General features: G+C 52.2%; 1 protein-coding gene and 1 long non-coding RNA gene across 4 annotated transcripts in view; one reads left to right on the forward strand and one right to left on the reverse strand.

The window, feature by feature from the left end:
* The window catches only part of TRABD2B (TraB domain containing 2B), a 236931-nt gene that overhangs the window by 175342 nt on the left and 48843 nt on the right, over positions 1-12746 (forward strand). The gene's annotated exons all lie outside the window — the stretch shown is intronic.
* LOC129040144 (uncharacterized) lies at positions 1754-3925 on the reverse strand. Its single transcript, XR_008503557.1, has 3 exons — positions 3775-3925; positions 3226-3409; positions 1754-2585 (listed from the first exon to the last, which is right to left on the reverse strand). It is a non-coding gene; the product is annotated as an uncharacterized LOC129040144 (long non-coding RNA).

The raw sequence follows: 12746 nt of genomic DNA on the forward strand, positions 1-12746 counted from the left end.
TGCATGCATGTGTTTGTGCATGTCTATGTGTGAATGTCTACAAGAGAACACATTACCCGGTGCTGCAGGGGTAGGCAGTTACATTTTCTGGTTGGCTGAGAGTTAATCAGCAGTGCCTCATTGTTCCAACCCCTGTAGAATATTTTTTTTCCTCAAATGTCTGCATCTGCTGCTTTTGAAGAGGGGTGATGACAGCCTGAAGGGTGTACAAAGAGGGTGATCAGGGTTGAGGGGCATCCTGGAATCCATGCTGGAGAAAGACTGGCTGACACTGGTGGTTGCTGCCCTAAATCTCTGCAAGCCTTTGCAGGATCACAGGGTGTAGACAAGTTCTAAGGGGCTACTGGGCTGGACTGAGGCAGGCAGGCAGGCAGGGTCAAGCTCAGTGTGAAAAGCATTCTAGATGTGGGAGTGGTCCAAGGATGTGGCAGGCTGCTTTGGGAATACTGAGCTCCTGCCACAGAGGCATGGCACAGCCCTGAGCATCTGCCTGTCAGGGGCATTGCCAAGGCAACACCTGCCCTGGAGAAACAATCGGGTTCCTTCCAGTCCTGATATCTGGGGCTATTCATTTCTGCTCCCACAGCCAAGTCCTGTAGCTGAGTCAGACTCCTGTGGACCCCTACCATTCCTCAAACAGTCCTGGGATTTCTTATATCCATTTTTTCAGATGAGAACATGGAACACTCAGAGAGGTGAATTGATTGGCCCTAACCATGTTCAGGGGGACTTGAACCCAGGGCCTCTGACTGCTAATATGTTTCTCTGTCCACCTCTCAAGACTCCATAGCACAGAGCCTTATACAGAACAGCCACTGGTGGGTAGCCACTGACTGGCTTGCTGCCTCTGTAGCACCATCATGGCATTTCTGGAACACTACTGGGAGAAACAGGAGGCCCTTTCAGCTCAGAGGGTGAGAGCCTGTGCTCATGTTGCAGGGAGCGGTCTGCAAGACAGCATCAAGGAGAGGGGAACCCAGACAGGGGCACCATCACAATACACAGATGCCCAGAGGATGCAAGGACAGTGGGTGTCCAAAGGTCCAGGAGGAAGGAAAGAACTCCTTGAGGTCAGAACTTCCTGCAACTACCCGAGTGACCTTGGCAACTTGTTCAACCTCTCTGAGCCGTAGTCTTATTATTTTAAAAACTGAAATAATAATTCCTTCATGGATTATGGGAAGAGTAAGTAAGATTGTGTGTGTGTGTGTGTGGTGTGTGTGAAGTTCTCAGTATTGAATAAATGGTATCTGTTGCCTTAACGTTGCTATTCCCACCCACTGATGGAGGACGGACATGAGACCAGCAAGGGAAGGTGGGCCCTTGAGTCACAGGTGCTGGAAGCAGTGAGGGCATAGGGCTGGCTGGGGAAAAAAGCAAGGTGGGAAAGGATGCCCTGGAAGCCAGGGGCCCTAGCCCTGCCCACCGCTGCTGACCTCACTGAGAGCTTCCACTTCTTCCTTTTAGGGGCACTTTCTTGGTACCTCACCAAGCTTGGGGTAGGCCAGGCCCAGGCATATCCCAGTCTGTCTAAACATGTGTTCTCGTGCTGTGTGACCTTGGACAGGCCCCTGCACCTTTCTGAGCTTTTCTGTAAAGTAAGCAATTTCATTTGCTGTGTAAGCACCACCTTGCCTTCTCCCTAGGCACCAGCACCTTGCTGCTGAAAGGATGGAGGCTCAGGGGGACTGGACTTACTTACATAGGAGGGCCCGGGACTGGTAACTGGTAATGAAAGGCCACACAGTTCATTCATTTGTTCACACGACATTTATTGAGTGCATTTTATGTACTGGGGCTGGAGATACATTAATGAACAAAACAAACATTCCTGCCCTCATGGAAGGAGGGTCTTACCTTCCTGTGGAAGGTGATGTGATAAACAATAAACATGATAAGTGAGGAACTAACATAGTGTGTTAGAAGGTGGTCAGTGCTACGTGCTGTGGAGAGTATGGCAGAGTGTGGAGGTGGGAGTGCCTGGGAGGGGGTTACCATTAAAGTCAAGGGTCTGAGTGGACCTTATTGAGAAAGTGAGGGCAAGTGGGGCAGATGTGTTTTTCGTAGATTCATGCAGAAGGTGCCAGCCACAGGTGTTCCTCTCCTGTGAGAATTTACCCCAGTGTCTCTGGTCTGCATCCTATATTGGATGCAACTGTATCGGATTCCACCTCTGTTTCCCCAGAATCCAGTGCAGGGTTCAGCCCGAATACGTGCTCAGAACTGTGTATCTAAGGATTACTCCACACTGGCCTGGACCTGGGATAGGGCAGCCTTATTGCCCTTGTTCTCTCAAGTGGGAAATCCTTCCTGGCACCGCCCATCTTCAGAGGGAATATCAGCCCATCCAGGCCCAGACCCCACAAGGCCATACCAAGAGGCGACGGTCCTTGCTGTGTTCATTGCCGTGTCCACACCAGGCCCCAAATTCCATCTGCCGCCAAATTCCAGGGCTGGAAATAATGAGGCAAATTGTCCCTCACCGCTGATTAACTTTCAAGTTGCTCTGCTAAACTGGGTGCAGCTGAAGTTTTAGCAAGTCTCCCGGGGACCTCAGGCGGCTTCGGTTTCAGCCTTGTAAAGAGCTGTTAAAGATCCAATCAAAATAAATAAAATCAGATCCAGGAAAGCGATGTGTTTGTGACTGCAGACCAAACACTCAGGATATTCAAGCGCCCCGCTTTTCCAGGGGATTCCTTACACTCCACTGGCACGGGCCGTGATCCTCCCGCCCTGGAGCGACTGGAGGGAAAAGTGCTGGAGAGTCCCATCCCTGGGGCTAACTGCAGAGCGGAATCCTGTCCCTGTGAGCCTGCAGGGTGGCCGCTGGCCCTGTGCCCTAGCCCTGCTAGATTGTATTGGAGGCTAAATGCCAGCGCCCTGAGATGCCTTATCACACTGAGTCCTCCCCACAACAGGCTTGTCAGCACTGGGATGGTTTATACTTTTTAAAAATAATGTCTCTAGACAATAATCATACATTTTTAAAAAATTAGAAAGAATGAAAAGCCCAGGCCCTGGAAACATAAGGTCTAACCACAGAATCAGAAACTCCAAATCGGGAGATGCCAGAAGCTACAGAATGCGAGTGATGGACTTGTGAGCTGCTCACGTCAAAGGCATCTGAGCCGCAGCGAGACAACCCAGAGGACGCGAGATCCCAGCACTTCAATACCAAACTGTCTGCCCACCAGGTGTCATTCACACTGCTCTCATTCCACCCACCTGTGATTCTGGACACCCGGTGAAGCAAGTTAAAGGCCACAGCAAGGCTGGAGAGAGGAGCGCTCTTTCCTCTCCCTGGTGAGGGGCTGCCTCCTGCCTGGCCAGCCACCCCTTTCGGTTCCACGTGCACCCTCCCCTGCAATTAATGACTGGCTGATGCTTCCGCTAGAACTCTTCTTCAAACCTTGGAAGAGAAATCAAAGGTGTGTGAGAGGAAAGTCATATGTAATACCAAGAACCACCTCCCAGCTCCTAAGTTTCAGAGAAACCATCGGGGAAGATATTGAAGTCCGTGCAGTTGGACACTGGTGCCCCAAGAGCATTGGACAAACTATTAGATATCATTGTGAACACCCCACTCCTGTCAGAGATGGCAAAACAGGTCCCGAGAAGGAGAAGAAGGACTCGGGGTTACTCAGGGGACCAGGTGAGGGGCATGTTTGGGAGCCAAGCCCTGCCGTCGCCACTCCCCCTCCTGGCCACCTGACTTCCAAGAGCTGTGTGCACCCTGGGCTGGTGGGCACCACGTCCCCATTTGCCAAGCCTCACCCAGAGTCCAAGCCAGAGGTCAACCAGGGCCTCCCAGCCCTCCATCCCATGGGTGCCAGGCCGTGCTGGCAGGCCTGGGGCAGAGCCGGTCCCCCGCAGCGCCCGCCTGCCTGGCCGCCCCCTGAAGCTGGCTGAAAGGCCCCCTTATGTGCAGCCCTGCCTCGCCGCTGCGGCACACAGCCCTGCTCTCTTACCTCATAAACGGCTAATTTGTTACATATTTTCTGACGCTGTAAATGGGAGAACAAAGACCTTTTCTCTCTCATATTTTCTTTCAATTATGTTTGTGGGGGAACCTGATCCCCTTCAAAGGAGGGTGGAGGAGCTGGGGTGGAAGCCTCCCAGACTTGCTGACCTCCCAGGCCTGCTCCTGGACCCACGGCCCCTGAGAGCGGCTCAGGACAGCTCCGGTCTGGGTGTGGCTGGGGATGGTGGGAGTCTGGCCACAAGAGAGAGCAGTGAGGCCTCCTTGCATGTCCTGCGAGGAGCCCGTGAAGGGACTGGGCCCTCATCCCTAGAGGAGCAGATGCCAGTCCCGGGAGCAGGCTGGGTGGAGTTGGGCTCCCCCAGCAGAGATGAAGCCTCCTGGGGACAGATTTCAGGACCAGAGAAGGAAGGTCCTCTTCACAGCCGACATCCATGCCCCGAGAGAGCATGGAGCAGCCAGGCAGGTGATGAGCTCCCTGTCACTACACTGACAAGTCCCTCCCTGTAGCTGAGGCATGTTCCCCAAGGAGATGAGGTGGGAGCTGGAGGTAGAGGGAAGGGGAGGTATTTTGAAAAGGGAGGCCCCACAGCTGAGGACCCCTGGACGCACCATTTCAGGGCCCCCTAATCCCGAGGTTCTGTTGCTTTTGCCCTGGCTTCACACTGGGAACCCAGATGGGAGTGCTCTGGCTCACATCTGGGTTCCCAGTGTGCTCCTTCCATCCTCTTTTGAGAAAGCACACTGACTGGTTTTGAACACTGGCTCTCCTGGATGCAGGAGCTGGGGCAGAGGTGTTGGGGGTGGGGGTTGGAAAACATGGCCTCTGGAGGCCGCTCCTGTAGGAATGGCTGCTCAAGGATATCTCTCTAACAGCTGGCACACCAGCCACTCTTCCCCTCCTTCCTTCCTTCCCACTTCCTTTATCCTTTCCCTTTTTCCCTTTAGTGAGTGGCTACAAATGGCAGGTCCTGGACTAGGTACAGGGATACGAGAATGAGTAAAGCTGACATAGCCCCCACTCTCGTTATGTCTGCGGAGAAGTCGGTAGATGACTCTTTGGCACATGGCTAAAATTGCTAGACTATTTTCATTCATCCACCACTTACTTGCTGTGTGACCTCAGGAAAGTCACTTAACCTCTCTGTGCCTCCTTTGTCTCACCTGTAAAATGGGGATAAAATTGAGAACCACCTCACAGAGTTGGCAGGATTTGAATGAAATACTTGTGACAAACTTCACATACTCCCTGTCATGGAACAAATGATTAACCTCATAAGTATATAAAGACAAACCATTATAAGTACTCTGAATAAAGAGTCCAGGGTGTAGGAGAGCTTCAAACAGGGGCCCCTGAGCCGATCTGGGGGATCAGGGAAGGAGTGTGCAGGAGGTGGTGCTTGAGCAACTGTCTGAAATATTAGAAGTTAAGGAGGCAAAGGAGAGAGATGATGGGAAGGGCACACCAGGCAGAAGGACCAGCATGTGCAAAGGTCCTGAAGCAGGAAACAAATTGCACATTCAAAAAAACTATATGGGCAGCACATGAAGGCAGTAAAAACCCAAAGCAAGGAGGTCAGGGAGCAGGAGGAGTCCAGAGAGACAGACAGGTCCCTTCCAAGTACTTCTGAGAGTCCATGTTGAAGAAGTTCATGGTTATTCCCAGGGCAGAGGGGAGCCATGGGGAATTTAAGCCTGGAAGTGCCATGGTCTCACCCACACACAGCATCCCCTTTCCCCATTAGGCCAGAACCTCAGGTCAGGGCTGCTCAGGATTCAAGATGCAGCCCAGACCCTGGGCCCCAGGGCCTGAGATCACTGTGTGCATGCCCTCCATCAGCAAAGAGAAGTAAAAGTAAAAGAGAGAGAGTGGAAGGGGGTGAGGTGAGGTTGAAGACACAAAAACAGCCAGACCAGATCACAAAGGGCCTGGCAAGTCAGTCTAAGACCAGACCATGGAGAATGATTGATGGGGTTCCTTGGTATCAGGAAAGAGGGAACCAAGTCCCGTTAATCTCAGTCTCCCCGGGACCCCTACACAGCACCTGGCCAAGAACAAACACACACGCTTGTTACATGTGTGAATATAAGTCTGTGGTTGGGTCTCTTGATGGCTGGGATAACACAAAGCACAGCCCACACCCCTGACTCTATCTCTATCTATCTATCTATCTATCTATCTATCTATCTATCTATCTATCTATCTCTGTCACTATCTCTACCTCTCTCTTGCCCACACATGTGTGCACACACATTCTTACACAACCCTCAGTCACTTGGAGCCCCAGACACTCCAGGTTGAAAGAAGCCCTGGCCTGCAGCTGTGCTTCCCGGTTGCAGGAGCTCACACAAGAGGAAGACAAATATAGGCTGGAGCAGAAGGGGAGGCCTTCTTAGAGGAGGTGAGCTTCCAGGTAGGGCAGGATGGATGCTTGGGCTGTGGACAAGTGGTGGCCAGCAGGGACCCCTGTTTCTGACCTGGTGGGTCCCTGGTGGCAGGTCCATGCTGGAATGCCTGCATGAGCCTGAGGCTCCTTGAGAAGATTCTGGGCAGGGAGCTAAAATGCTGGAGCAGTACTCCCTCTGCCCAAGGTGGATCCTGGAAGCAGACTGGCCCCTTTAACCTGCTCCTTCGAGGGCCCCTGTCTGCTCTCATCGCCTCACACACAGCCTCCCATCCCAGGTCAGACCTGCACAACAAGGAGGCCTTGGATAGCCCTGAGTATTTCCCATCTGCAATGTAAGCAGATCTGTGCTCATCCAGAATGTGTCTCACTTCTCTGTGTTCTTTTCCCAAGACCCAAGGCTCAGATTTCAGTTTCACATTCTTTTGCCTTGGGTCTAAAAACATTTTCCCTTTCTGTGGTAGGGGGAAGGAGGGGATAAGGGGGCATAGGAGACCCGAGCTGCCCAAATGAAGCAGACCGATCCCTTGTTCTTGCCTTAGTCTGCATCCCCTGGCTTGCTGTGTGACCTTGGGCACTTTGCTGCCCTCTCTGGGGCTCAGTGTTCTCTCTGCACAATGAGAAGCCCCATGCAGGATCTAAGGACCCTCCCTCGCCTGACCGTCTCTTGCAGTGCCAGAGTCTCCAGCATTCCCATCCTATTGCCAAGAAGTGTCTCCTGTGACTTCAGACAGGCAAAAAGCAGGAGAAGTTGGCACTGCATTTTAGTTTTGTCTTTGAGGCCAAGTTCTGCGCAGCTGTCTCCTTTGATGCACCCTGGGAGGAGTGTCTGTTCCCTGGACTGCCAGCACCACAGAGTCCCAGGCGGGTCCCACGCAGTCTTCTTTTCTTCCGGCCATTCTGGGTCTCATCTGCCTTTGTCCAACTGCTCCCTCAAGTGGGGCTCAAGGATTCCTAAAAGGGAAGAGAGTGGGGAGGGCCCAGACTCAAAAGTCGGGGAAGGAGAGAGGGAGCAGTGATGGGCAATAGGAAAGCCTCAGAGCCCTGAGTTGGAGAGTTCTAAAACATGCAAGCCAGGAAAGATTTGGAATTCTAATCTGCCTCTCCCTTCCTCCATGCCTCCCCAAAGCCCCTGGGGCCCAGGTGGGGCCTTCTCACCTCTCCTTGTCCAGAGCCAAGAATGTCTCTTGCTACAGTCAGTGTTCCTCAAAGCCTTTCTCCACGCAGCAGCCAGGGGCAGCTTCTAAAGAGAAAGCCTGATGATCACTCCCTCCTTAATAAATTCAGTGGCATCCCATTGTCTGTAAAGTCTGAGCTCCAGATCCACCTCGACTCCCTGCTCTGGATCTATCCCATGTCCACCTCCACCAGCCACAGGCTGCACTCCAGCCCCTGCCGTCACTGACACGGCCCTGAACATGCCAGCTTCACCGCAGCCCCCATTCCTCTGCATGGGCTGTTGACACTGCCTGGAATTCCTTTTCTTTCCCTTCTGTGTGGCAAATATGTGCCCCCACAGGGGATTGCTGCAGAGCCAGAGCCACCTTCTTTGGGAATCTTGTTTGTGGTCCCCCACATTTGCTGGACTCTCACAGCACCTTGTCCATCTCTTAGCCCCAGCCTTAATGAATGTTACTTGATCTTGTCGCAAGTCTTCCTGGAACTTCCTCCCTTGCTCCACCCTGCGTTTGAGCTTGTCAAGGAGGACAGGGTACTGATTTGGTCCCGTGGCCTTGGCACCCAGCACAGAGCCTAGCACTAGTCCATACTGCAGACTGAAGAGGGAACGGAAATCTCATCCACATATGCAGAATTCCAGCCTCTCTTCAGAACGCCTCCTGCAGCTGGGACCCACCCCGGTGCTTAGGGAACAGAAATTTCTTAAAGTGTGTGTGTGGGTGTGGGTGTGTGTCCTAAGGAAGGGCAATATTGCTTCACAAGGTTTTTAGAATGCTAGTCTCAAGCAGGCAGGACAAATATACACCCCACTTGGCAGATGGGTGAGCTGAGACGCAGCAAAGAGAAGAGAAGAGTCTGCCCCAAAGAGCCAGAATAAGAACTTCACACAGCCTGCATGTAGCAGGTCCTAGGTTTGAAACTGGGTCAGATCTCTGCCCTTTCAGCTGCTGTTTGTCTCTGAAGGCTTGGTAACCGGTGGCTTAGCAGACAAACGGAGAGGCATGTTACAATTTCTCTCATCAGTATTGAGCACTCCCAGACTCAACTCCTCTCCTTCCACCCCTGGCCACCTGGAGGTGCCCCCTCCAGTCCGGTCCTCCTTGGCTACTGCCCAGGACCAAGGAAGAGCAGAGGTCCCCATACTGCTGGAGGGCCTGTGAGACCCCCTCCCTCCTCTGCAAATTGGTAATTGCTATGTGGTCAGACCAGAGGAATTAGAGGGGCCCTCTAGGAATTTCATACTGATTTTGCAAATGAAAATGGAGACTTGCCTTTTGAAGTTTAGGCAGCTGTGTCAGCAGGGCAGGTCTGAGACAGCAGGAAAAATAAAAATGACATGCTTCGAACCAATGGAAGCAGCTGCTTAATAACAATAACAGTGATAATGGTAACCAAGGCTACCGCTAACTGATCGCCTCCCGTGTAGACCATTATCCCTCCATGGGCCTCAGTCAGCTCATCTCTGATTTCTCATCCATTCCAGCCTCCATAGGTGACTTGTCCAATGTCTGAAGATCAGGTAGAGAGGGTCATGTATGCTGCTTGGGTTGAGTGCATGGTCCATGGCATGAGATTGAAGACCCTCCACTATTGGATGTCTTCCAGCCCTGACTGCTGGCTCATCTTTAAACACGCCATGCTCCTCCATATCCTCCTGCAGTTAACACTTTCTTTTTCTTTCTTTCTTTGTTTTTTCTTTTGAGACAGAATCTCACTCTGTTGCCCAGGCTGCAGTATAGTGGTAAGATCATAGCTCACTGCAGCCTTGAACTCCTGGCCTCAAGCAATCCTCTCACCTTAGCCTGCCGAGTAGCTGGGACTACAGGCACGTGACACCGTATCTGGCTCTTTGTTGTTGTTGCTTTTAGAGATGGGGTCTCCCTGTGTTTTCCAGGCCTGTCTCAAACTTCTGGCCTTACGCAATCCTCCTGCCTCAGCCCCACAAAGTGCTGGGATTACAGATGTGAGCCACCATGCACAGCCTGCGGTGAACACTTTCCTTCTCAACGCTACTCATCTTTGCAGCCCAGCTGAAGCCTGTGATTCCCTCACCGACTCCCAGGCTGGGCCAGAAACCCCCTCTGAGGCCCCCAACCTCTGTGTTTTATCATTAACTTACCACATTATAATTACCCATTCCTTCTGTCATCTCCTCCATCACCTTGAAGTTGCTCAAAGCTTTATAATTGAGGATAAGTTGGTGTAGGTGATTCTCTGGGACTTTCCAGTATGTTTTATTTTTTCCTCTATGGACAGAGTGTGTTCAGTTTATGAAATCAAAGGTAGTTAGAATAGAAATAGAAGATTCACAGCAGAAGCAGAGAGAGCTTGATGCATTAAGCCTGGGCAGAGTGGAGGCCCTGGGTATGGTGCCCCATCACTGGGGAACAAGGGATGCCACTTACTGCTCTGAGCCTTGGGTTTTCAATAATGCTGTCCTCACAGGGCTCTGAAGAAAAATAAATGAGCCTCCACATGTAAAGTATTTGGAAACATAGACTGTTGAAATCATGGGATGGTAGGTGTAATGCTCTGAAATGTTGGGCTCCTGGAATAGGTCTTCCAGAGCTAGGAGGTACTCCCACACCCTCCTGTTTCAGAGAAACCCTGTGGCCCAGAGAGTGGGTCCCACAGCTGGTCTGGGTCAGAGCCCACAGCACCAGAATATGCATCTCTGAGCTCCCTTGGGCTTAGCTGTACTGAAAGCTAAAATCGAAGGGATCCCTTTGCCCTCCAACAGGGGAGACCCCACATAAACTCCTTTCCTGGAGACCCCAAGCCTCTGGGCCAGCCCCAGCCAGTCCCAACCATCAGCCTCCCTACCCACCCAGCAGAATGCTAATCTCATCATGTGGGTGGCTCCGGATTTACGAGCATTTTCTGGCATGACATGAAGGACAGAGGAGGAACACTAGGATCTTTAAGGGTGGTCTTTGGGTGGAGACACTAAGCATTCAGAGAAAAGAAGGAAAGAAAGCTAGGGTGAGTCAGGCTTCCCGATGGCCGCCCAGGAAAGCACTGAGAGCTCAGCCAGCCCACTGCAAGGCAGATGGAGGTGTGGGCAGCACCACCAGGTCCACGGGGCAGGCAACAGCTGTACTAGAGGCCAAGTCCATGCTTCTTGGGTTGTGGCTGGGCACTGGGTGGGCGATGGGGGGATGGTGAGGGGAAGGGAGGAGGGCAGAGCTGCCTTCATCTTCAGTTGGACCTCCCTGCTTCACCCCTACCTCCCTAGATTCCATTATCAACACAGCTCCCCCCACGTTCTTCTGCCCAGACTCCCCGTGACTTCCCATCTCAGCAGGAAGCCACAGGCCTTCAAAGACCACAGGGCTCTACAGGCCCTGCCCGCCACCCGCTTCACTATGACCTCTCTCCCTTGTGCTGGAAATTCTCCACTTTCCTCTCCAGATCCACTTTCTGCTCTCCCTGCCCCGCCCTGTGCATGAGCTGATGCAGCATCACCTGGGCTCCCCCTTGTCCTCCCTGGCAGGAGATGGGCAGGCAAAAGGGAAAGGGAGTTGAATATTTCTTACCTCCACCCACCCTTCTCCTCCTTACCTGGCATTGCCGTGGTCCAGGCCATGCTCAGCCATAGTTGTGCTCCCCTTCAAGCCTGTGGCTGTGGCCGGGTCCAGGTCCCTGCTCCCTCTCTTCCCCTAAAGGTTTAGGGACAGGTAAGCTTCCCCCTGCAGCTACTCCCTGCTGCCTCACTATGGCCTGCCCACACCTTCGTGAATATTCTGACAAATCACTGCTCTTCAGTCACTCTTTCAGCTGAACTTACTTCTTTGGAACTCATCTCACTGGCAGTGTGCCACTTGGTTGCTGTTGGGTCCCTGCCTAACACAGGTCCGTTGCCTCACTCCCCCTTGCTCATGCATCTCCAGCCACATTGGCTGCAAACCTATCAGGCCTGCTCTGCCTCAGGGCCTTTGCCCTTACTGTTCCCTCTTCTCTCTGATATCCACATGGCTCCCTCCCTCATCTCCTTCAGATCTTTTCTCAAATGTCGCCTCTCATTGCAGCCTTACCTGGACATCTTATCTAAAATGGGTGGGGGGGCAGGGGGTGATGGCACGAACTTATTGTACTAGTTTATTGGGAGGCTAAGGCAGGAGGATCGCTTGAGTCCAGGAGGCTCAGGCTGCAGCAAGCAGAGATTGCACCACTGCACTCCAGCCTCGACAACAGAGCAGGGCCCCAACTCTAAAAAAATTTAAAATAATAATAATAAAATATCAACTCCCAACGCACACACACACACCCTATATTCCTCTTTGCCTTATTTTCTCCATAGCAACTATCACTCTCCAGCATACTGGATGGTTTACTTCTTGTTTCTTTATGGTCAGCTTTCTCCTACTGGAATGAAAGCTCCTTTAGGGTGGAGATCTTTATTTGCCGTGTTCACTCCTGTACCTCCAGGGCCTGGAACAGCATCTGCTACATAAGTGCTCAATAAATATTTGTTTAATGAATGTGTAAATTAGTTCTTTTCAAAGGTGAGTAAACCACGACCCAGGGAAGGAAAATAATTCACCCAGAGGTTCGTAGTGAAGAGTCCAGTGGTGACTAGATGCCTGGTCCCTGCTCCCAGCCCAGAGCCAGTCCCCAGCTCCAGGAAATCTTGTGTTTATTTGGATGCCTGCTGCTCAGTAGCCCAGTGTCCGGAGACAGGATTCAGTGCTGGAGGCCTAGGAGACTCAGAATACTGAACAGGAAGCAGGGAAGTAGTCGGCATGGCTTTGGTGCTGCCGATGGGGCAAGGAGAATAAATAAATAAATCTCAGCCAGAGACTGGCAGGCTCTAACCTTTGAAGAAATGTCCCCCAGGCCAGAGAAGGCTTCCTGTGAAGCGAGCTGTCCTCCACCCCTACCCAGTGCTGAGGGATGATTTGGGCCCAGGATCTAGCAGGCACAGCTCCTCCCAGCTCTGCACCATGAGAGATACTGGCTTCTGGCAGGGAGCTGCTCAGGGTGGGGGTCCTGTGACGGGCGACTCACTTGGCTTTCCATTCACTTATTCATCCTACAAGCATTCCTCAAGCATCTACTATGTGTGTATTGGCCACTGCACTCTGGGAACGTAGTCAAGATTTGCCTGCCCTCAGAGCATTCATCCTCAAGCAGGAAGGACGAGTGTTAGTAATAAAATGGGGAGTACCTGGCCTGGGAAGTGT

This window comes from Pongo pygmaeus, chromosome 1, assembly GCF_028885625.2.
Source record: "Pongo pygmaeus isolate AG05252 chromosome 1, NHGRI_mPonPyg2-v2.0_pri, whole genome shotgun sequence".
Lineage (NCBI taxonomy): Eukaryota > Metazoa > Chordata > Mammalia > Primates > Hominidae > Pongo > Pongo pygmaeus.